This window comes from Lontra canadensis, unplaced genomic scaffold (genome assembly GCF_010015895.1).
Source record: "Lontra canadensis isolate GAN:19392208 unplaced genomic scaffold, GSC_riverotter_1.0 scaffold71, whole genome shotgun sequence".
Lineage (NCBI taxonomy): Eukaryota > Metazoa > Chordata > Mammalia > Carnivora > Mustelidae > Lontra > Lontra canadensis.
The window spans coordinates 881,994-905,949 of record NW_022631065.1 but is presented as its reverse complement, the minus strand read 5'-3'; the positions used below and the strand labels follow the sequence as shown (position 1 = coordinate 905,949).

The 23,956-nt window shown below is 36.1% G+C and overlaps 1 long non-coding RNA gene across 1 annotated transcript; it reads left to right on the top strand.

Moving 5' to 3' along the window:
- The first annotated feature begins 871 nt into the window (after positions 1 to 871).
- LOC116881095 lies at positions 872 to 21,251 on the top strand. The gene is made up of 3 exons (XR_004385347.1): positions 872 to 1,377; positions 14,888 to 14,895; positions 21,240 to 21,251. It is a non-coding gene; the product is annotated as an uncharacterized LOC116881095 (long non-coding RNA).
- Positions 21,252 to 23,956: the final 2,705 nt, after the last annotated feature.

The window sequence follows — 23,956 nt, the reverse complement described above, 5'->3', positions numbered from 1 at the left end:
AAGCCACCTTTCTGTATCTCCCTGATTCTTAGACAGCTATAGTTGTACTAAAGAAAAGGATTGAAATTGAAATCGAGTAGTAGAGACAAGGCCTAGAGCGTGGGTTTTTTTCGTATGTGCTCAGAGTAGGAGGTCAAAGATCCCTGCCTAATGCCAGCCCCCTCTTCAAGTTAAAACCTGTAATGGATGAACTTTGAGAAACATAAATTTCTTGGAAAAGATAGGTAGACGTATCTGCCCATATCAGTGGGAAATATCTTCCCTGGGAATTTATCAGAAGTTCTTTTGCAGGTTTGGCTCTCAAATTGGGACCGCTACTTAGAAGTTTCCCTCAGCTGGAATAGGAAAACGTGGGTCATTTGTAAAGGAAACCAGCTTCAAGCCAGGCCTCAAGGGAATGACAGTTCCAGGACTGTTATTCACAATCAAATACATTATAACAACAAATAACGAAAACTGAAAGCCACCCTGCACGAGTCAGCAAGGGCCTTCAGATTGCCATATTAAACCTGCAGAGGTTTACAGACTGAAATGATCCAGTGTTATTTTATATTCTGAAATGTTTGCTCTTCTTAAAAGAATCGAGGGTATAGGAATATGATGGAAAAATGTGATTTCCAGAAATGACCAGATATGGGAAGAAGATGAATGGAATTTATAGAAATGAGACATGACGGTTAAAGTTAGAAACTTAGCAACTGAGTTAAACAACCAAAAAAAGTTCTTTTATGAACTGGGAGATTGGTAAAAATACAGAATACAGCATTGGACAATAGAATTCTATAAAGAGATGTTAACTGATAAGCAGGACACCAAAAAAATAACAGATCTGGTGATCAGGGACTGAAAGCTGAGAGGATGGTCGGGGCGGGGGAGGGGTATGGTCTTGAGAGATAGTTTCCCAGTACTCACAAAGTCATCAGATTGGAGAAGCCCACCTGTGTGAAGCAAGGTAAATTTTAAAAATACACATATAATAACAAATTAAAAGAATACTTTAAGTAGGTTCTTAAAAGCAGCCGGAGTGGGGAAAACCTGATCCTCAAAGAAGTGACTAACCAGGTGACTTCTCCACGGCAACAGTGGAGGTCAGAAGAAAGTAGACGCTGTTCTCTCTGTGCTGAAGACCAGAGCCCAAAACAGCAACACAGACCCAGCCAAATTCTTGCCCTGTACTTCATGGAAACTTTCGGACAAAAACCAGAATTTATTTTCGGTCCCTCACTGAAGGAACTTGAAAGGATATCCTTAGGAATGAAAATTAACCCATAGCAGGCAAGAAAAAAATGGAGGACAAGGGAAATTACAAACTCCTGGATACATTTAAACAGTAATAGCATTAAACAATACTTTCAGAAGGCAAGTTTTTCTTAAAAAGTTAAACAGTTATGATCCAGCAATTCCACTCCTAGGTTCACTCAAAGGATTGAAAGCAAGGATTCAGATACCTGTACACACAAGTTCATGGCAGCATTATTCACAAGAGCCAGAAAGTGCAAACAACCCAAGAGTCCATCACAGATGAAAGGATAAACAAGATGTGGCTTATACATACAATGGAGCATTTTTCGATCTTAAAAATGAAGGAAATTCTGGCACATGCTACAAAATGGATGAATAAGCCAGACCCAAAAGGACAAATACATGATTCCACCTACAGGAGAAATATAATCATATTCCTAGAATAGTCAAATTTCATAGAGACAAAGTAGACTGGTGTTGCCAGGCTAGGAGGAAGGGGTAATGGGAGTTCCTACTTGATGGGTACAGAGTATGTGTATCTGTCTGGGTTGATGAAGGTCTGGAGGTGGGTGGTGGTGATGGTTGCACAACATTGTAAATGTACTTACTACCACTGAACTGTATCCTTACAAGTGGTTAAAATGCTCAATTTTTTATTATGTATATTTTACCAAAATAAAAATCAACTCCCAAATAGGGAAAGCCTTTGAAGTTGAATGAGAAAATGACCTCCTTGTTTTTTAAAAACTGAGTAGAAAAGCAGGAAAGAAGGAACAAATGGGACTTTCCTGAACACTCTGAATGCAAGATAAAGATGGTCTGACTGTAATAAAAGACTCGACTATATGCTGCTTATGAAAGGTACGGTTTGACTGTAGGTTCATGTAAACACTACTCATATGAAAGTAAGTATGGCTATATTGATACCAATTTTAAGTTTTTTGATTTGTTTTTAAAGGTTTTATTTATTTATTTGACAGAGATCACAAGTAGGCAGAGAGGCAGGCAGAGAGAGAGGGAGAGGGAAGCATGCTCCCCGCTGAGCCAAGAGCCCGATGTGGGACTCGATCCCAGGACCCTGAGATCATGACCTGAGCCAAAGGCAGCGGTTTACCCACTGAGCCACCCAGGTGCCCCACCAATTTTAAGTTTTTAAGAGAAAGCGTAATACCAGAAAGTATTTTTTGGTTGGTTGGTTTTTAAGGGGGAAAATTTTTTTTTTTTTTTTTTAGAAAATTTTTTTATTTGCTTAGAGTTGACGCTGTTACATCAGTTTTAGGTGTACAACATGATTGAACAACTCTATACATTATATATGCTCACTGCAAGTGTAGCTACATCTGTCACCTTACAGTGCTGTTACATGATCGTTGACTACATTCCCTATGTTGTACCTTTTATTCCTGGTGACTTAATCATCCTGCTACTTGGAAGCCTCTATCTCCCCCTCCCCTTCACCCATTTCGCCCATCCCCCACCTCCCTCTCTTCTGATGATCATCAGGTTATCCTCTATATTTATAGGTCTGGTTCTCCTTTTTGTTTCTTCTTGTTCTTGTTGTTGTTGTTGTTGTTCTTCTTCTTCTTCTTCTTTTTCTTCTTCTTCCTTTTTTAAGATTCCACATATGCATGAAGTCGTAAGGTATTTGTCTTGAGAGAAAAAGTTTTAGCAGGCATGACAGGGTCGGTCAACTCAGTCGGAAGATCCAATAATCCTATTGGGTACACACCTAATAGCAGAGCTTCAAAATGAAGCAAAATTTGACAGAATTAAAGGGGAAAAGAAATTCACAATTACAGTTGGTGATTCTGCCTCTTTCTGTAGTTACTCTAAAACCAGTATAAGCACAGAACAATTGAACCTATCAGCCAAATCAACATTTATTAGAACACCAAAACCAACACTGTAAATAACACATTTCTTTCAAGGGCATGTAGATGGTTCACCCAGGAAGACCAGACACTGCATGCATTTCAAAGGATTACATAGACTGAAATTGTATAGAGTATGTTCTTGATGTGATGATAGTGCGATTTAACGAAAAATCAGTAAAAAGACAATTGCAAAATTCCCAAGTGCTGAGAAAATGGGCAGCATACTTCTAAGTAACCCATTGATCAAAGAGGAAATCAGGATGGAAGATGAATATTTGAAACTGAGTAATAAAAATATAACACTTCAAAAAATAGGATTGAAAAAACAGGATTCAGTCACAACAGGGATTAGAGAGGAATATATAGTTTTCAATGCATGTATTAGAAAAAGAAGGTTTAAATTACACATAAGTAATACAGAATATTTTGGAGATTTTTGCATCTTTGTTAATGGAAGTGTATTGGTCTAAAATTTTGAAGTGTTCTTACAATATCAGGTTACGATATCAAAGTTACAATAAGCTAAAACAAGTTGGGGAATGTTTTCATCTACTCTGAAAAAAATGTATACAGTTGGTCCTTGAACAACAACAGCCTTTGCACTGCACACACCCATTTATAAATGGGTTTATTCAATAGGAAAATTTTTTTGAAGATTTGCAACGATTTTAAAAACTCAGGTAAACCCTGTAGAGTAGAAATACCAAAAAAAAAATTAGAGATATGTCAAATGCATAAGACGTAAGTAGGTACTAGTCTATTTTTTCATTTATTACCATAAGATATACACAAATCTATTATGAAAAGTTAATATTTAATGAAACTGAGGCACATAAACACAGACTGTACATGCTGCTATTCCCAGTCAAGAAAACAAAGAGGCAGTGTGAAATAACTGCATGAAATTAATTGTATATATTGTGCTACTTAAGTAATTTCATAACCACCTCCTGTTGTTGTTGAGGTGAACTCAAAACATCACGTAACACTAGTCATCTCTGCATGAGCAGTTCATGTCTTAAGTAAATCGCATATTGTACGAAGTGCTCTCGGAGTTGTCACTTATTTTTGTGTTTAGTGCAATATCATAAACAGAACACCAGGGGACCCATACGAAGTGCCACTAAAGATGCTGGAGGTGCTCCCAAGAAGCACAGTTATGATTACAAGAAGTTGTTGAATTCCTTGATAGCACTGTAGATTGAGATCTGCTGCAGGTGCCCACCATTTCAAGATAAATGAATCAAGCTTAGGGACTGTTGTTAAAAGAAGAAAAGAAAATGAAATTCCTGAAGTCATGGTTGTGCTACACCAGCAGATGCAAAACATTTTTTGTGAAATACCTTTTTAGTGTATTGAAAATAAGCATTTATGTGGGTGCAGGATTGCTATAAGAAAGGCATACCCATAGACTTATTTCATTTGGCAACAGCTTAAAGCAAAAGGAAGGCAAAGGATTTAAAGCTGGAGACTTTAGTGCCTGTAAAGGATGGTTGGATAGAAAGGTTTGGCTTTAAAATTGTCAAGATCACAAAAGAAGCAGTTTCTACTGACCAAGAGGCCATAGAGGAATTCCACGAGCCATTAAAATCATTGTGGAAAAAGAATATCTGAGCAGGTTTTTAGTATAGACCAATGGCATTATTTAGGGGGAAAAGTCACATTTATTAGGAAGAGAAGCAAATACTAGGATTTAAGGCAGGAAGGGTTAGATAGGCTAATTCTACTGTTACGTGCAAATGCGGTTTGATTTCTGATCAGGACTGCCCTTATCTTTAAAGCTCCTGACATGCAGGCATTGAAGGGAAAAGATAAATACCAACTGTGGGTCTTTTGGTTGTACAAGGTCTGGACAAATGAGAACGCTTTTTCTGCGCTGATTACATTCATGCTTTGCCCCTGAAGTCAGGAAGTACCTTGTCCTCAAGGGACTGTGTTTTCAAGTTCTTTCGATACTGGGCCACGTCCAGGCTTCTCAGAACTCTGAGTTTAACACGGAAGGCACTGAAGTGTCTACTTGGCCCCAAACACATCAATTGAGCCTCTAGATCAGTGAGCTGTAGAGATATTTATGGCTCATTCCACTGCATGGAAAGGAATGTCAATGCTATGGGAGAGTACCCTGATTGAACACCATGGAAATCTCGAAGGATTACATCATTTTTCGATACCGAAAAAGCTGTGAAAACCATCAAGCCTGAAATAATGAATTCTTGCTGGAGTAAACTGTTCAGATGTACATGACTTAATGGGATTTATGATAGCCAATCAAGGAAATAGATTGTGAATATGGCAAACATGGTAGGGGGTGGAGGGTGTCAAGATACAGACGTTGGAGAAACTCAAGAGCTAATAGACCCTGTATCAGAGAAATGATTGAAGACCTGATAGGAGTTAACAGTGCCAAACGTTAAGGGAAAAGGTGCAATGAAGCAATGCCCGGAAACAAACTGACATTAGACAATTTGGGAGAAGAGTTCTGATTATTCAAGACTAATTTTGACTTATTTTATAATCTGGACTCTTCGATGATACAGGCACTGGAACTAGAGCAAATGGGGGAAGGATTGCTACCAAATAGAAACATTAAGAGAAGTGAAATAACAAGTTAGACATTATGATGTATACCCGTAAAGTTATTCTGAGTGTGCCTGCCTGCCTCTGCCTCCCCTTCCACCCCGCCACTCCTGAGACAGCAAGAGCAACTCCTTTCCCAACTCTTTAGATGACTCAATGTGAAGATGAGAATGAGGATCCACTTAGTCAATCATAAGTAATCATGCCACACAGTTAATAAGCTTAGTTGTTGTATGTGTGCCTGTATTTGAGAATATAGTAACTGTGTGGCAAGAATGATATGAGGCATTCTTTAGTTGTCATCAAGTATGCATTATGTAGGACATCACATGTAAGACTTGCATGGAAGTGGACAGCCTATCCTTACATAGGCATAAGGTGAGTAATATTTAATATAAAATTACTATATTAGTTTTTTTTTACTGTTCTAGAACTGCTTTCAAAGACTTACATTACCGTATAGTATGTAATTTGAGAAATTGTGTGCCTGCCCATTATCACAGGTTTTTATGTAACATTCCCATACTATGAATATGATACATATTACTGTATGTCATGAAAATCTTACAGTAATTCATTAGTGCATAGGCTAGGGTATTGTGAAGCATTTGTATCAATTGTACTAGGCTCCATTACGGAGTCCTATTGCTGCTTCATTATCAGTGCATGAATTGCTTGTAAATATGAATTTCTTTTTCGCATCTTTTCATTTTTTATATCTAAATTTAGTAATACATGTAAGATCTACAGTGTTTTGTAGCATATAAAATAATACTGATGTAGGTACTGACAGATGATCCATCTTGTAAGCAGATGACATAAGTTCACAGTATTGATAAATACCATACAGTACTGTAAGTGTATTTTTCTCAGTGATGATCTTGACATTTTCTATTCTCTGACTGACTTTATTCTAAGAATATAGTGTATAATACATATAACATGCCAAATACGTATTAATCGAGTGTTTACATTATCATAAGACTTCTAGTCAAAAGTAAGTTAAGTTTTTGGAGAGTCAAAAGTTACAGGCAGATTTTTGACTCCTTGGGAGGTCAGCACTCTGAACCTCTGTGTTGTACAAGGGTCAACTGTACAGACTACTCCAGTTTCATACTTTATATTTTCAGTGTTTTCTAATTTTATTTTAGCTATTGGCTTGTCATATATGGCTTTTATTGTGTTGAGGTACATCCTTCCTATACACACTTGGTTGAGAGTTTTTATCATAAACATGTTGAATTCTATCACGTGCTTTTTCTGCATCTATTGATCATCTGATTTTTAAGCTTCCTTTTGTTAACGTGTATCACGTTGATTTGCAGAGGTTGAACCACCCTTGTTCCCTTAGGATAAATCCCATTTGGTCACGGTGTATGATCCTTTTACTGTACTGTTGAATTTGGTTTGCTAATATTTTTTATAAGATTTTATTTATTTGAGAGAGAAGTTGCAAGCACAAGCAGGGGTAGTGGCAAGAGGGAGAGTGGGGAAAAGCAGTCTTCCCTCTGAGCAGGGAGCCCGATGGAATCTGGGCTCCATCCCAGGACCCTGGGATCATGACCTGAGCTGCAGGCAGAGCCAGCCAGGTGCTCCAGTTTGCTAATATTTTATTGGGATTTTTGCATCTGTGTTCATCAGGAATATTGGCCTGTAATTTTTTGTGGTGTCTTGTCTGTTTTTTATATCAGTGTAATGATGGCCTTGTAAAGTAAGTTTGGAAGTGTTCCCTCCTCTTCTATTTTTTTGGGAAGAGTTTGGAAAAGATAGTTTCCAAAGGATAAACCTTTGGAAAGGATTATTAATTCTTCTTTGAATATTTGGTAGAATTCACCAGGGAAGCCATCTGGCCCTGGACATTTTTTGTTGTTGGGAGGTTTTTGGTTACTAATTCATTGTCCTTACTCTAGTATTCAATTTGTTTAGATTTCCTGATTCTAGTTCTCCATGTTTCAGTCTTGGAAAGTTGTTTCTCGGTATTTATCCATTCTAGGTTGTAAAATTTGTTGGTGAATAGTTAGTTGTTCATGGTAGTCTCTTATGATCCTTTGTATTTCTGTGGTATAGGTTGTATTTTTTCTTTTTATTTTGGACTTTAATTTATTTGAGTCTTTCTGCTTGGTGAGTCTAGTTAAAGGTTTATCAGTTTACCTAGCTATTCACAGACCTATACCCGTGGGGATAAAAATTTATTATATGTTTCTAAAAAAAATTAAAAAAAAAAGGTTTATCAGTTTTGTCTTTTGAAAGAACCAGCTCTTAGTTTTGTTGACTTTATTCTATTGTCTTTTTAGTCTCTATTTCATTGTTTTCTATTCATCTTTGTTATTTCCTTCCTTCTACTAACTTTGGACTTTATTCTTTTTTTTCTAATTTCTTAAGGTATAAAGGTATAATGTTGGGTTGTTTTGAGATTGTTCTTGTTACTTGATGTAGGCATTTATTGCCATGGATCTCCCTCTTAGAACTACTTTTGCTACGTACCATAAGTCTGGTGTGTTTTATCTCTGTTTTCATTTGTCTCGGGTATTTTTTTATTTGTCTTTTGATTTCTTCTTTGACACACTGTTCATAGCATGTTGTTTAATCTCCACATATTTGTGAATTTTCTAGTTTTTTTTTCTTTCAGTTGATTTCTAGTTTCATATAATTATCACTGGAAAAGAAGCTTATGATTTTAATCATCTGAAATTTAGTAAGCCTTATCTTGTGGCCTGACATATGATCTATTCTGGACAAGTTCCATGTGCACTGAGAAGAACGTGTATTCTTTTGATTTGGGGTGGAAAGTTTCTAGTATATATCTGTTAAGTCCATCTGGTGTAATGTGTTGTTGAACACTGATGTGTTCCTTATTGTTTTTTGTCTGGATAATCTATCTGTTGGTGTAAGTTGGGTGTTAAGATCCCCTTCTACTATTGTATTGCTGCCTATTTCTCCTTGAGATCTGTTAATATTTGCTTTATATATTTAGGTACTCCTGTGTTGAGTGCATAAATATTTATGAATGTATATCCTTTTGTTGGATTGACCCCTTTATCAATATGTAATGCTCTTTTGGTCTGTTATTACAATATTTTTATTATATAGTGTTAATTATATAATTATTAATATATATGTTAATAATATCTATGTGTGTATTACATATAGATATATTTAAAGGGTAGTATGACCATGTGGGTTTATCCCAAGGGTGCAAGAATAGTTTAATGTTTGCAAATCAATGCATTAGCTGAGGTATTATCAGTAGGTCCAAAAAAGCTTTTGATAAAATTCAGCCTTTTTTGATAAAAATTCTCAGTAAACTAGATATGATAAAGGGCACTTATTAAAGACTACTTTCCCCCAAGGGCAGGAATAGATCAGTTATGTTCTCTTTCTAACTATATGTACACAATATTATACTAGAGATTCTAATCAGTTTAATGAGGGAAGAAAAATATTTTGAAAGTAAGAAGTAAAATTGTCTTTATTCACAGATGGCATGACTGTGTACACAAAAAATCTAAAAGAAATTATAAACTATAACAAACTAGTAAGGTCATAATAACTATATAAAAATCAGTTGTATTTCTAAATATTAACAATAAACAAGTTTAAAATGAAATTTTTAAATGACATTTGTAGTAGCAGCAAGAGAAAAGTAAAATTCCTCAGAAGAAATATAATGAAAGATATGCAAGACTTTTACATTGAAGACTATAAGCATGACTAAAATTAGAGACTTATATAGAAGGAAAAGTATACCATGCTTCTAGGTTAGAAGACTCAATATTGTTCAGATGTCAGTTTCCCCCAACATTGTTAGAAGACAACACTTTTCTGGTTCTCTCATGTTTCTGCATATACTGTGAGTGAGGAAATGACTACCCTTTATTTTGGACTATCTTCTCAAAGCTTTTTGATAGTAAATAGCCTTATAAGAGATATTATGTCCCTCTGGAAGAAAACTAACCATTATAAAAGATTTGGATTCCTTAAGTTAAGTATCCCTCTCCTCTAATAAACCTCTGTATATGGAGGTATCATCGCCCTCTTGACACCACTGTGGGAATTGGGACTTGCACTGCCCCCCCCAAAATTTTATATATATATATATATGTTATATATATATATAACATATATATATATATATATATATATATATAGTCTCAAATCCTTTACTGGCATCCATGAAAATGTGGCAAGCTAACTTGTTAGTATGTACATAGAGTAAGATGCTTGTAGAATGCAGCGGAATAATTACACAGAAGGAAAATATGTCGCTTTAAAAGCACTTACTGGAAAACAAAAAGAACAATAAGTTAAACATGTAACTCAAAAAACTAGAAAAATAAGACAGTACACAAAAGAGACTAATACAAGCGTACTAATACAGCTTGTACTAATACAAGTTAAGAAATAGAATGAGCAACAAAATGGAAGCTGAATTTGAAAAAAATTAGTAAAATAAACTTCTGGTAAGACTGATGAAGAAAAAGTACAAGTGAACATATTGAGAGTGAAAATGAAAATATAAGTACAAATATGGCAGAGATTTAAAAAATCTTAAGTGAATTATTGTTAGTATTTTAATTTTTTTTAAAGATTTTATTTATTTATTTGACAGACAGAGATCACAAGTAGGCAGAGAGGCAGGCAGAGAGAGAGAGAGAGAGGAGGAAGCAGGCTTCCTGCTAAGCAGAGAGCCCGATGTGGGGCTTTATCCCAGAACCCTGGGATCATGACCTGAGCCGAAGACAGAGGCTTTAACCCACTGAGCCAACCAGGTGCCCCAATATTTTAATTTAAAACAGATGAAATAGACCGTATTCTAGAAAAATTACCAAAATTGACTCTGAAAATCTGGATAAATAGTATTAAAATAACTGAATTACTAAAAATTTTTGCATTATATCCAGGTGCCCAAAAGGCAGCAGGCACAATTTAAAGGTGAGTTTATACAAGCTTAGAAAACAACCTTTATTTTATGCAAAATTGCCTAGAGGATAGAAAACAAAGACTACTTAGTGGATTTTATAAGGCTTGTACACTTGATACCAAAAGAGACAAGAGTAGTAAAAGAAAAGGAAATTACAGGCCAGTATTACTTATAAACATACTGGCAAAAATCCTAGGTAAATTATTGGTAAATTCAAATCTAGCATGTATAAAACATGGGGTGTCATTACAAAAAGATTAAGAAATGAAAGTCTCATTTAGTATCAGAATATTTAGATATTAGCTAACATATTTAGCAGAAGAAGGCAAAAATCCATGTGATCATCTCAAATATACAAAAAGTAATTTAATAAAATCAACATAGATTTATGTTTAATTGTATAATTGAGTGGCATTCACAGATCTCTGTAATTAGCAACATTATCTCTTTCCAAAAGATTTCATCACCCCAAACAGAAACTCTGTACCCTTTAAGAAATAACCCTCTTCTCCCTTACCTCTAGCACTTGGTAGCCTCCAGTCAATTTCTATCTATGAATTTGTATATTTTAGATATTTCTTATAAATGGAATCTTAATATCTATGCTTTTGTGTGTAACTTATTTTACTCAGCATAATGCATCAAGATGCATCCGTATTGTGACATGTTACCAGACTTCATACTATGGTATGGCTGAGTCATCCACTGCATAATGCATTTTGTTAATCCGTTCACTTGATGATGGATACTTGAGTTGTTTCCACCTTTGACTATTGTGAATAATGCTGCTATGAACACTTACGTACAAGTATCTAAGTCCCTGTTCTCAATCCTTTGGAAAATATAACCTGAGAGTGGATATCTGAGTCAGTGGTAATTATATATTCACCTGATTGAGGTGCCCCCATAGTGTTTTCCACAGTGGCAGTACCATTATACATTCCCACCATGTTGGTTCAGTTTTTTAAATCACCAACACATGCTCTTTTCCATTTTCTCAAAGTGTAGCCATATTCATAGGTGTAAAATGTCCTCTCGTTGTTTGATTGCTTCTTCCTAATGATGTTGAGTATATTTTTGTGTGCATATTGGCTTCTTGAATATCTTCTTCGGAAAAATGTCTACTTAAGTCTTTGCACATTTTTTAACTGGGTTGTCTTTTTGTGGCTATGGGTTCTTTATGTGTTTTAGATATTAAACCATTAATAGTTAAGACATGCCATTTGCATATATTTTCTCCCATTCTGTGGGTTGTCTTTTCACTCTCTGGCTAGTGTCCTTTGATGCAAACAGAAGGACTTACCTATTTTTTACTCCTTTGGCTGTGCTTTTGGTGCTATATTTAGGAAAAATTGCTGAATTCAGTCATAAGATTTGCTCTTATGTTTTCTTCTAGGAATTTTCTAGTTTAACTCTTAAATTTAGGTTTGAACTATTTTGAGTAAAGTAAGGTTTGAAGTTCACTATTTTGAATATGGATATTTCGATTTCCTAGCACCATTTGTTGAAGAGATTGTTCTTTCCCCATTGAGTGGTCTTGACACCCCGTTCAGAAAACAGTTGATCATAGATATGAGGGTTCTTCTAAGCTTCCAATATTTTCTATTAGACTATATAGCTATCCTTATGACAGTGGTGCACTGTTTTTATTCTTGTAGCTTTGTAGTAAGCATTAAAATAAAGAATCCCAAGTCTTAACTCTGTTGTTCTTTAATTTTTTTTTTTTTTTTAAATCAGGGTTCCTTTAAATTCCACATGAATCTTGAGTTAGGTCTTTCCATCTGTAAAAACTAAAACCCATCTGAGTTTTGAAAGAGATTACACTGAAACTACATATATTGGTTTGAGTAGTACTATCTTAACAATGTTAAGACTTCTAGTCATCAATATGAGATGTCTTTCAATTTATTGGTGTCGTCTTTTCCCTCCCAGCTTTATGAGACATAATTGTCATATTGTGTAAGTTTAAGATGTGCGAGGTGGTCATCTGATATATTTACATATTCCTAAGCAATTATCTAGTGGTGTCTTTAATTTCTTTCAGCACTGTTTTCTAGTTTTCAGTGTACAAATTTTATGCTTCCTTGGTTAAATTTATTCCTATGTATTTTATTCTGTTTAAGGAATGATCCAAAAACAATTCTATTTTTAATAGAATTGTTTTTGGATCATTCCTTGATAGTATATAGATATGCAACTGGTTTTTCTTTCTACCAGTTTTTGCATGATTTTTTATCCTGCAACTTTGCTGAATTTATCAGTTCTGACAGAGTGTAAATATAACAGTTTTCTACATGTAAGACCATATGAACAAAAATAATTTCACATCTTCCTTTTCAGTCTGGGTACCTTAACTTTCTTTTTCTTACCTATTTGCTCTTGCTAGAACTTCCAGGGGATAAATTTTATTCCCAGTGGGAATAAAAGCACTTCAAAGCAGGTATCCTTGTCTTGTGATTTTTTTTTTTGCTTCCCTGCTTATGCTTATATATTCAAATAAATCCACACAACTCTCCCCTTGCTCTTTTCCCTGTATTTTTGTGACACACTTTCTTTTTTCAGATAATTAGGAAAGTTGTTGCCATGGAGGATTAACTCTGGATTCCATTTTGCACTTAACTTTGTAATCCCACAGGTTTTTGTTTTTTTTTTCCTCCCAGACTTTTAGTTTCCCATCTTACCATCTTGATTTTCAGTGTCTGATTAAACTACAATTTCTTTCTCTTTCTGTAGGACCTGAGGCTGAGAAATTCTTTTTTTTTTTTTCTTCCTCTCTCCATAGGAAAAACTAAGTTTGATCACTTAACAAGTGTGCTATGTATGGAAGATGCAAGAGGAGTAATCTAGCTCAGATACTAAGTGTGCTGAGTGAAATCAATAGCAAGGTTTTTTTTTTTAAAGTCCCTCATTACTTGTTTTATTTATTTTTCCATTTGTTCCTTTTACTTTTGGTGTCAGATAAAAAAAAAAAAATCCTCGCCAAGACTTACGCCAAGTGGCTTACGACCTATGTTCATCTTCTAAACATTTTATGGCTTCTGGTCTTATGTTCAAATCTTTAATCCATTTTGAGTTAATTTTTGGGTATGGTGTAAGATAGTGGTCCAGTTTGATTCTTTTGCCTATGGCTGTCTGGTTTTCATGACACCATATATTATGTACTTACTCATTTTTCATCCTTTTAATCAGTTGGTTTTTTTATCGTTTTTTTGTTGTTGTTGTTTTTTGTTTTGTTTTGTTTTTAATGTAAGCTCTATTCCCAGCTTGGGGGTTGAGCTCTCACAACCCCAAGATCAAGAGTCACATGCTCTACCAACTGAGCCAGCCAGGCATCCCATCTTAAAATCTATTTCGGTCTGATAAGAATATAGACACCCCATAGTGTATTACATTTGAATACTATTCATATGGTTTATCTTTTTGCCTTTTTTTTAACATTTGTATTGTTTTAACCACTGAGTTTTTTGCTTTTATTCCACTATATTTAATATACAGTGTTGTATTCATTTCAGGTGTACAGTATAGTGACCCAACAATTCCATCCATCACCCAGTGCTCATCATAAGTGTACTCCTTAGTCTCCATCACCTGTTTTACCCATCCTGGTAACCATCAGTTCTCTATAGCTAAGAGTCTATTTCTTGGCTTGTCTCTTTTTTTTCCTTTCATTTTTTTGTTTCATAAATTCCACATGTGAATGAAATCATATGGTATTTGTCTTCCTCTCACTGACTTATTTTGCTTAGCATTATACCCTTTAGGCTCTGTCCATATCATTGCAAATGGCAAGATTTTATTCCTTTTTATGGCTGAATAATATTCCTTTTTGTGTGTGTGTGTACATGTTCATCAATAAGATGAATGGATAAAGATATGCCACTTGGGCTGCTTCCATTATTTGATATTATAAATAATGCTGCTATAATCATGGAGGCATGTTATCTTTTTGAATTAGTGTTTTTGTATTTTTTGGATAAATACCCAGTGGTGCAATTACTGGATCATGTGGTAGTCCTATTTTTATTTAACTTTCTGAGGAACCTCCATACTGTTTTATGGAGTAGATGCACCAGTTTGCGTTCCCACCAACCGTGCACGAGGGTTTCTTTTTCTCTACATCCTCACCAACACTTGTTTTTTGTGTTTTTGATTTTAGACATTCTGACAGGTGTGAGTGATAATTCGTAGTTTTGATTGCATTTCCCTGATGATGAGTGATATTGAGCATCTTTTCAGGTGTCTGTTAACCATCATCTGGATATCTTCTGTGGAGAAATTTCTGTTCACATCTTCCCATTTTTTATTTGGATTATTTGTTTTGTAGGTGTTGAGTTGTATAAGGTCTTCAAGTATTTTGGATACTTTTATCTGATTTGTTATTTGCAAATATCTTCTCCCATTCAGTAGGTTGCCTTTTTTGTTGTTTCCTTCATAAAGCAGACACTTTGTTTATGTACAGGAGGTTTTTATTTTTACGTAATTCCAATAGTTTATTTTTTTTTACTTTTATTTCCCTTGCCTTAGGACATTTATCTAAAAAAATGTTGCTATGTCCAATGTCAGAGATATTACTCTCTGTTCTCTCTTCTAGGATTTTTATGGTTTCATGTTACTACTTTAATCCATTTTGAGTTTATTTTTGTGTATGATGAAAGAGAGTGGTCCGGTTTCATTGTTTTGCATTTAGCTATCCAGTTTCCCCAACACCATTTGTTGAAGAGACTTTTTCCCATTTGATATTCTTTCCTGCTTTGTTAAAGATTAATTGACCATGTAATTATGAGTTTATTTCTGGGTTTTCTGTTCAGTTCCATTGATCTCTGTGTGTGTTTTTATGTCAGTACCATCCTGTTTGGATTACTGCAGCTTTGTAATATATAACTTGAAGTCGGAATTGTGATACCTCCAGCTCTGCTTTTCTTTTTCAAAACTGCTTTGGCTATTTGGGGTCTTTTGTTCCATATAATTTTAGTATTTTTTTCCCTAGTTCTAGGTCTGTGAAAAATGCTGTTGGTATTTTGATAGGGATTGCATTAAAGCTGTAGGTTGCTTCTGGTAGTATAGATATTTTAACAATATTTGTTCTTCCAATCTGTGAGCATTGAATATCTTTCCATTTCTTTGTGTCATTTAGTTTCTTTCATCAATGGTTTATAGTTTTCAGAGTTCAGGTATTTCACCTCTTTGGTTAGGTTTACTCCTAGGTATCTTACTATTTTTGGTGTAACTGTAAATGGGCTTGTTTTCTTAATTTCTTTCAGCTTCATTGTTACAGAAATGCAACATTTCTTTTTTTTTTTTTTAAGATTTTATATATTTATTTGACAGGCAACTAGAGAGGGAACACAAGCAGGGGAAGTGGAAGAGGGAGAAGCAGGTTTCCTGGTGAGCAGGGAACTCGATGCGGGGCTCGATCCCAGGATGCTGGGATCATGACCTGAGCCAAAGGCAGATGCTTAATGACTGAGCCACCCAGGCACCCCTCTGTATGTTGATTGTATTATCAGTTCTATTTCTGTGTGTGGAAATTTTTAGGGTTTTCGATATATGTCATCTACAAATAGTGAAAGTTTTACTTCTTCCTTACCAATTTTGATGCCTTTTCTTTTTGTTCTCTAATTGCTGTGGCTAGGACTTCAAGCACTATGTTGAGTAAAAGTGGTGAGAGTAGAGATCTTTGACTTGTTCTGGACCTTGGGGTGAAAACCCTCAGTTTTTCCCTGCTGAGTATGATGTTTGATGTGGATTTTTCATATGCAGACTTTATTACATTGAGGTATGTTCTAAACCTACTTTAGTTGAAGGCTTTTGTCATCAATGGATGTTGTACTTTGACAAATGCATTTTTCTGCATTTATTGAGATGATCATTATGGTTTTTATCTTTTTTTTTTTTAAGATTTTATTTGTTTGACAGAGAGATCACAAGTAGGCAGAGAGGCAGGCAGAGAGAGGGGGGAAGCAGGATCCCTGCTAAGCAGAGATCCTGATGCGGGGCTCGATTCCAGGACCCTGAGATCATGACCTGCACTGAAGGCAGAGGCTTAACCCACTAAGCCACCCAGGCGCCCCGGTTTTTATCTTCTTAATGATGTAATGTATCACATCGATTGATTTGCAAACATTGAACTATTCTTGCATCCTGGGAATAAATCCCACTTGATCGTGGTGTATTTTTTTTTAATGTATTTGTTTTTGTTTGTTTTGCATATATTGAGAATTTTTGCATCCCATGTTCATCAGGGATATTGGCCTGTAGTTCTCCTTTTTTTGTGGTGTCTTTATCTGTTTTTCATATCAGGGTGATACTTGCCTCTGAATGAATTTGAAAGTGTTCCTTCTTCTGTTTTCTGGAATAGTTTGAGTAGAATAGGTATTAACTTTTCTTTAAATGTTTGGTAGAATTTACCTGTGAAGCTGTCTAGTCCTACCTGGCCTTTTGTTTGTGGAGTTTTTTGATTACTGATTCAATTTCATTACTGATAATAGGTCTGTTCAAATTTTCTTTCTTCCTGTTTCAGGTGGAGAAGTTACAGGTTTGTAGGAATTTGTCCATTTCTTCAAGGTTGTCTGATTTGTTGGCATATAGTTTTTTATAATATTCTCTTAGAACTGTTTGTATTTCTGTAGTGTTGGTTATTTCTCCTCTTTCATTGGTGATTTTGTTCATTTGAGTCCTCTCTTTCTCTCTCTCAATGAGTCTGGCTAGAGGTTTGTCATTTTGTTGATCTTTTCAAAGAACCAGCTTCTGGTTTTATTGACCTTTTGTTTGTTTTGTTGTTGTTTGTTTCTGTATCACTTATTTCTGCTCAAATGTTTGTTATTCTTTCTGCTGGTTTTGGGTGTTTGCTCTTTTTCTAGGTCCTTTGGGTGTAAGGTTAGGTTATTTGAGCTTTTTCTGGTTCTTCTTATTAGGCCTATATTGCTATAAACTTCCATCTTAAAATCAGTTTTGCTGCATCCCAAAGGTTTTGGACCATTGTGTTTTCATTTTTGTGTCCCTGTAGTTTTTGATCTCTTTGATTTCTTTTTTTTTTTTTTAAGATTTTTTAATTTATTTACTTGACAGATGGAGATCACAAGTAGGCAGAGAAGCAGGCAGAGAGAGAGAAAAGGAAGCCGGCTCCCCGCTAAGCAGAGAGCCCGATGTGGGGCTCGATCCCAGGACCCCGGGATCATGACCTGAGCCGAAGGCAGAGGCTTTAACCCACTGAGCCACCCAGGCACCCCATGATCTCTTTGATTTCTTGATTAACCCATTATTGTTTAGTAGCATGTTAGTTAAACTCCATGTATTTGTGCTCTTTCCAGATTTTTTTTTTTGGGGGGGGGGTTGATTTCTAATTTCATATCATTGTGGTTAGAAAAGATGCATCGTATGACTTTGATCTTTTTTCAATTTGTTGAGGCTTGTTTTGTGGCCTAACAGGTGATCTGTTCTGGAGACTATTCTGTGTACACTTGAAAAGAATGTGTACTCTGCTTTTTTTTAGGGTAGAAATGGCCAGAATATATGTGTTAGTTCCATCTGGTCCAGTGTTTCATTCAAAGCCAGTTTCCATTTTGTTTGGATGATCTATCCATTGATGTAAGTGGGGTGTTAAAGTCCCATACTATTATTGTATTACTCTTGATTAGGTCCTTTGTTATTAACTGTTTTATGTATTTGGGTGCTCCCATGTTGGGTGCCTATATATATTTACAATTGTTACATCTTTTTGTTGGATTGTCCCCTTTAGTATTATATAGTGTCCTTTAGTCTCTTATTACAGGCTTTGTTGACATTTGTTTTGTCTGATAGAACACACTCTGAAATCAGTATAAAAGACTTCACTCCCATTGTGCAGGCTATCACGTCTACATTGCTTCTTGTCAGGCCATTCTCTTTCACTGGACTGGGACCCCTGGCTGTTACTCACTCTCCCAGCTTGCCCAGGGCTGAGTTGGCTGAATTTTTTAAAGTTCACGGCCCTAAGTCACACTGGTAGTACCAACTCACAGAACTCAGCCTCTCTGGTTTTCAAGGCCAGACATTATGGGGATTCATTTTCCCTGTGTGGGCTCCTTGGCACTTTCTCCTGTTAACCACAGCTTGCTCCCTGCTGTGGGAAGCTCCCAACCACCATTTTCTGCTCTTCCTAACCTTTCTGAGGGGCTTCTTTCCTACCTTTACTTGTGGAGTTTGTTCTGCCAATCTTCAAATCACACTCTGGTTTATTGACTTGGAAGTGAATGATAATATAATGGTAAATGTGGGACAGTGCGGGCTTAGAGGTGTCCTACTTGAACATCTTCCTTGGCACCCTCTCCATTTTTTACTTTCGACCTTTTATATCTGTATCTAAAATGAGTTAGCATATAGATGTTTTTTACCTGTTCTCCCAATCTCCCTTTTAGTTGGAGAATTTCACCCATTTATATTTAATTACTCATAAAGGACTTAACCTGTTTAGCTGTTTTCTGTATATGTAGTTCAATTCCTTTTTTTTGTACTTATCTAAATCTTGTACTGTTCCATTTTTATTCCTGTGTTCTGTACTAGGTATATTCTTCGTAATTATTTTTGAGATTACATCTTATAACAATCTAATTTGAATAATACCAATTACATTTAAGTAGTATCCAAAAACTCCTTTTATATATCTCTGCCCCTCTTTATATCGTTATTGTCACAGCTTACATCTCTATACATTGTATGCTCATTAACATGGATTTATAATTATTTTGTATGTATTTGGCTTGAACTCATATAAAAAAAATTACAAATTTTTTCAATGAAGTTGTCTTTATGATGTTTTTTATTCATTTGGCTTTAAGTTATTGTCTATTGTCTTTTTTTTTTTCATTTCAGCCTGAAGGACTCCTGTTATTAGGGAATACCTTAATTTATCCTTCATTCTGGAAGGATAATTTTGCTGGGTATAGAATTCATTTACAGTTTTTTTCTTTCAGAACCTTAAATAGGTCATCTCAGTGCCTCTGACTTCCATGGTTTCTGATGAAAAATTAGGTAATCTCCCTGAGGCTCCCCTTGTACATGAAGAGTTGATTCTCTTCTGCTTTCATTATTCATTGTCTCTACTGTTCTACAACTTGACTATGTGTCTTAGTGTGGATCCCTTAATTCTGTTTGGAATTTGTCGAGATTTCTTGGATGTGTAGATTCATATATTTCAGATATGAAATGTTTTTAGCCATTATTTCTTTAAATACTGTTTCTGTTCATTAGTCTCTTTCTTAGAACTCCCATAATGCATATGTTGGTGAGCTTGAGGGTCTCACAAGTCCTTCAGGCTGTTCACTTTTCTTTTTCCTTCTCAAACTGGATTTCAGCTCTTCTATCATCAGGTTCTCCAGTTCTTTCTTCTGCCTACTCAAATCAGCTGTTGAACACCTCTAATGTATTTCTGCACTTTAATTTTTGTACTCTTCAGGTCCAGAATTTCATGTAGTTTCCTTTTAAATAACGTCTTAATTCATTGTCTTACTGGTTTCTTTTCTTTCTTTTTTTTTTTTTTTAACCCTTTGGAGTGTATTTAAGGCAGTTGGTTTAAAGTTTTTGTCTAGGAAGTGCAATGTCTGGCTTGAGGATGGTTTCTATTAATTTTTTCTTTTGAAGGGGCCATACTTTCCATTTTCTTTGTATGCTTTGTGATTTTTATTATTGAAAACTGGACATCTGAATATTCCAGAATAATTCCGGAAATCACGGTCTCCCCCTTCCCCAGGGTTTGTATTTCTTAACTGAATGCTTTGCTATGGTCAGTCAGTATTTTGACAGAGATCTTTTTGAACACCAGGACCTTAAAAGACAAAGACACCTGTCCCAGTCTTTATGGACTTGCCCTGTGCTTGGACATGCTTAACAGCCAGATTATTGACAGTTCTGTCTCAGCCTTCAGTTCCTGTTTGCACCAAGCCTATAGATCAGCCAGTGGTGAAAGTTTGGGGTCTTCTCAGATCTTTTCTGATATTTCCTGCGCTGGACATGCATGTCGCTTTCTACATGCTTTTGAATGTCTTAATATCCCAAAGAAATGCTCTCCTTGGCTTTTCCTCCTAGGTTTTAAGCAAGCTATTTTATGTCTCAACTGTAACATGTTACCCCAGGTGAAGGTTTCACTTTTTAAAAATTGTTTAACATGTTTTCAAGCAGTGCTTGCTGCTTTTCCTCCCTGAGTAAGTTACAAGATAGGCAAACCAGAGATGAGCACCTTGTGTTAGCCCTTCATGATGGCCCACAGGTTTCAGACAAACAGGTAATTTGTGACTTAAGTATATATACTCTCATTCACTGGAACTAGGGACCAGAGTCCTATAGTGAGAAAGTGAGCTCCTATCTTCAAGACTCTCCCAAGCCAAGCTGGGAGAGGGATTTGGCAAGGGCAAGTAAAATGCCACAAGGCTTTCATACTGTTTTTAAGTTGCTTTTTTCTTAATACAGTGTTCACTGGTTGAGGTAAACTCTTGCTTTCCAGTTCTGACAAACCTGGTTCCCAAAGTTTCTGGTACTTCTTAAAATGTTCCTCTGGATGAATGGGTATACAGAGCTATCTACACCATTTTGCTGATGTTACTCTATATTTTTTTAAAACTATAATTAATACGTGAAGAGAAATTCATTAGCTTAAAAAGTTATTTTCCTACTGTGGTTTAGATCTGCACTTCTGAAAAGGTTTCATTGACTAAAGAAATGTTTCTTGCCTCTCAAAAAAAAAAAACCTGTTTTGAATAAATTTGGGAAAAGCATATGAAAGGCTCTGAAAAGTTGTATAGAAACCTGCTTTTTATCTGAACCCAAAATTTCCCATTTATTTCGTATAAGATTTCGTATAAGATCTTCAGCATTTGAAGAGCATCTGTATCACTACAGTAGGACAAGAAAAGTCCCAGTTCTTCAGCTAGGGGTTGGGTGGCAGGAAGAGGTCAGAGGCAGGCATGGCTACTACTATTTAGGAATAAATATGAATCATAACCCCTTCTTTTAAGAAGTTCTGAGACAGACAAGGAAATATATGACAAGGAGGCCTAAAGTCATGTGAGCTATACAAGTGGTAAGTGCTCAGGAAGGCATGGCAATATGGGGAGAGTGGGGAGGGATGAGGAAAGGGAGGTTACAACCCGTCTAGAGGGAAATGGTGGGTGATCACCACAAGCTGGATGATTATTTTTAGATAAGCTATATTTCCAAATAAAACAAAACAAATGGGTTGGTGGTATGAGATACTATTTTGAGTACTCTTAACAGTATTATTGTTTTTTTTAGGGCACCAAGTAGATTCAGTCTGTAGTTGGGGTGGAGAGGGTGCTAGCTGGTGCTGGCCCTATGTTGAGAGGCTGGGGACAGAGGAGAACTTTAGTGCAGGTATTTACACCATTATTTCCTTTCCCAGACTGTGGACCTTCCAGGGCCAGGGCAGTATTTTACTCTCCTTGTTTCCAACAATGCCCAAAAGAATATGGAGGGAAAATGGACTATATGACATGGTAATAAGCCAACAATGCTTTTTCCTTAACCTGAAAGTAGGAATGGAGAAACAGGACTTCTTCAAACAATGAAAACAAACCAACCCTACATTTAGATCATTTTATTTGAATGGTTGGAAGAGTGACTATAAATATTCTGTCCATCCATCCACCTGAATAAATTTTGATTATCCACATAAGATAAAAATGTTCAGGGATTATGAGCATCCCTTAATTCCATTATCATTCTGTGAATAAACTAGCCAGATAAATGCACTTGTGAAACTATATCCTGCCAATATGTCTGTTCATCTCAGGTTGATTTATAGATTCAAAGCAATCCCAATCGAAATCACAGCAAGTTAGTTTGTGGATACGGACAAGTGAATTCTAAAATTTATATGAAGAGGCAAAAGACCCAGAATAGCCAACACAATACTGAAGAACAAGGTTGAGGGACCGATGCTATCTGACTTCAAGACTTACTATAAAGGTACAGCAATTAAGACAGGGTGGTATTGGTGAAAGGAGGCAGACACATCAATGGAACAGAACCGAGAGCCTGAAACAGGCCCACATAAGTACAGTCAACTGATCTTTTGATCTTTGAAAAAGGAGTAAGGACAATACAATGCAGCAAAGATGGTCTTTTCAGCAAATCATGCTGGAACTGGACATCCCACATGCAAAAAAAAGAATATATGCACAGACCTTACACACTTCACAAGAATTAAATCAAAATAGGTCAAAACCTAAATGTAAAACACAAAATTCCCCGAAGAGAACATAGAAGAAAATCTAGGTGACCATGGGTATGACCATGACTTAAGATTTAACACCAAAGGCATGATCATGAAAGAAATCATTGGGAAGCTGGACTTCATTTAAATTTGAAACTGCTCTGTGAAAGACAGTATGAAGGAGTGAGAAGACAAGCCACAGGTGGGAGAAAATATTCATAATAAAAGACACATGTGAGAAAGGAGTGTTAACAAAGTATTCAAAGAACTCTTCAAACTCAACAATAAGAAAATGAACCACTCAATTAAAAACGGGCAAAAGGCCTAAACACCTCACCAGGAAAGATTCACAGATGACAAAAAAAAGCATATGAAAAAATGTTCCGGCATCATAATTTGCATAGGGAATTGCAAATTAAAACAACAGTGAGATACTACTACACACCTGTTAGAATGGTCAAAATCCAAAACACTGATAACATCAACTACTCCCGAGGATGTGAGGATTAGAAACTAAGTCATGGCTGGTGGGAAAGCAAAACGGTACAGCCACTTTGGAAGCCAGTTTGGCAGTTTCTTAGAAAAGCAGACAGTTTTACCAGTGATCCAGCAACTGTGCTCCTTGGTATTTACCCAAATGAGCTGAACAGTAGCAGCAACAGCAGAGAAAAGCGATTAGAGAATGAGAGAATCCTGCTCTCACAGCTCTCTGTTCTGGGTCCAGCTTGCATTGGGAGGGAGGGCAATGAAAACTACATACACACACCTATCAGGACACAGTACACATATCCAGCCAACAGGACAAGGAGTCACCCTTCTCGAGGATCCTTTTGATTAAACAGATGACAGAAAGCAGAAGTGTGGCACCACACCACATCTGTGAAGGCTGGGGAGCAGCATCCTTGGAGCAGAAGCCTCTTGTGCTGAGTTCCCACATCCCGTACGACTGGCTTTTTTTTTTTGCGGGGGGGGTGGGGTGTCTTCTCAGATCTTTTCTGATATTTCCTGTGCTGGACATGCATGTCGCTTTCTACATGCTTTTGAATGTAAACAAAGACCTTTCTTTCCAAGGTCAACATATAATTTGAGACTGCAAACACCTTGAAAATTGACTGCACATGACAATCTACGATGAGA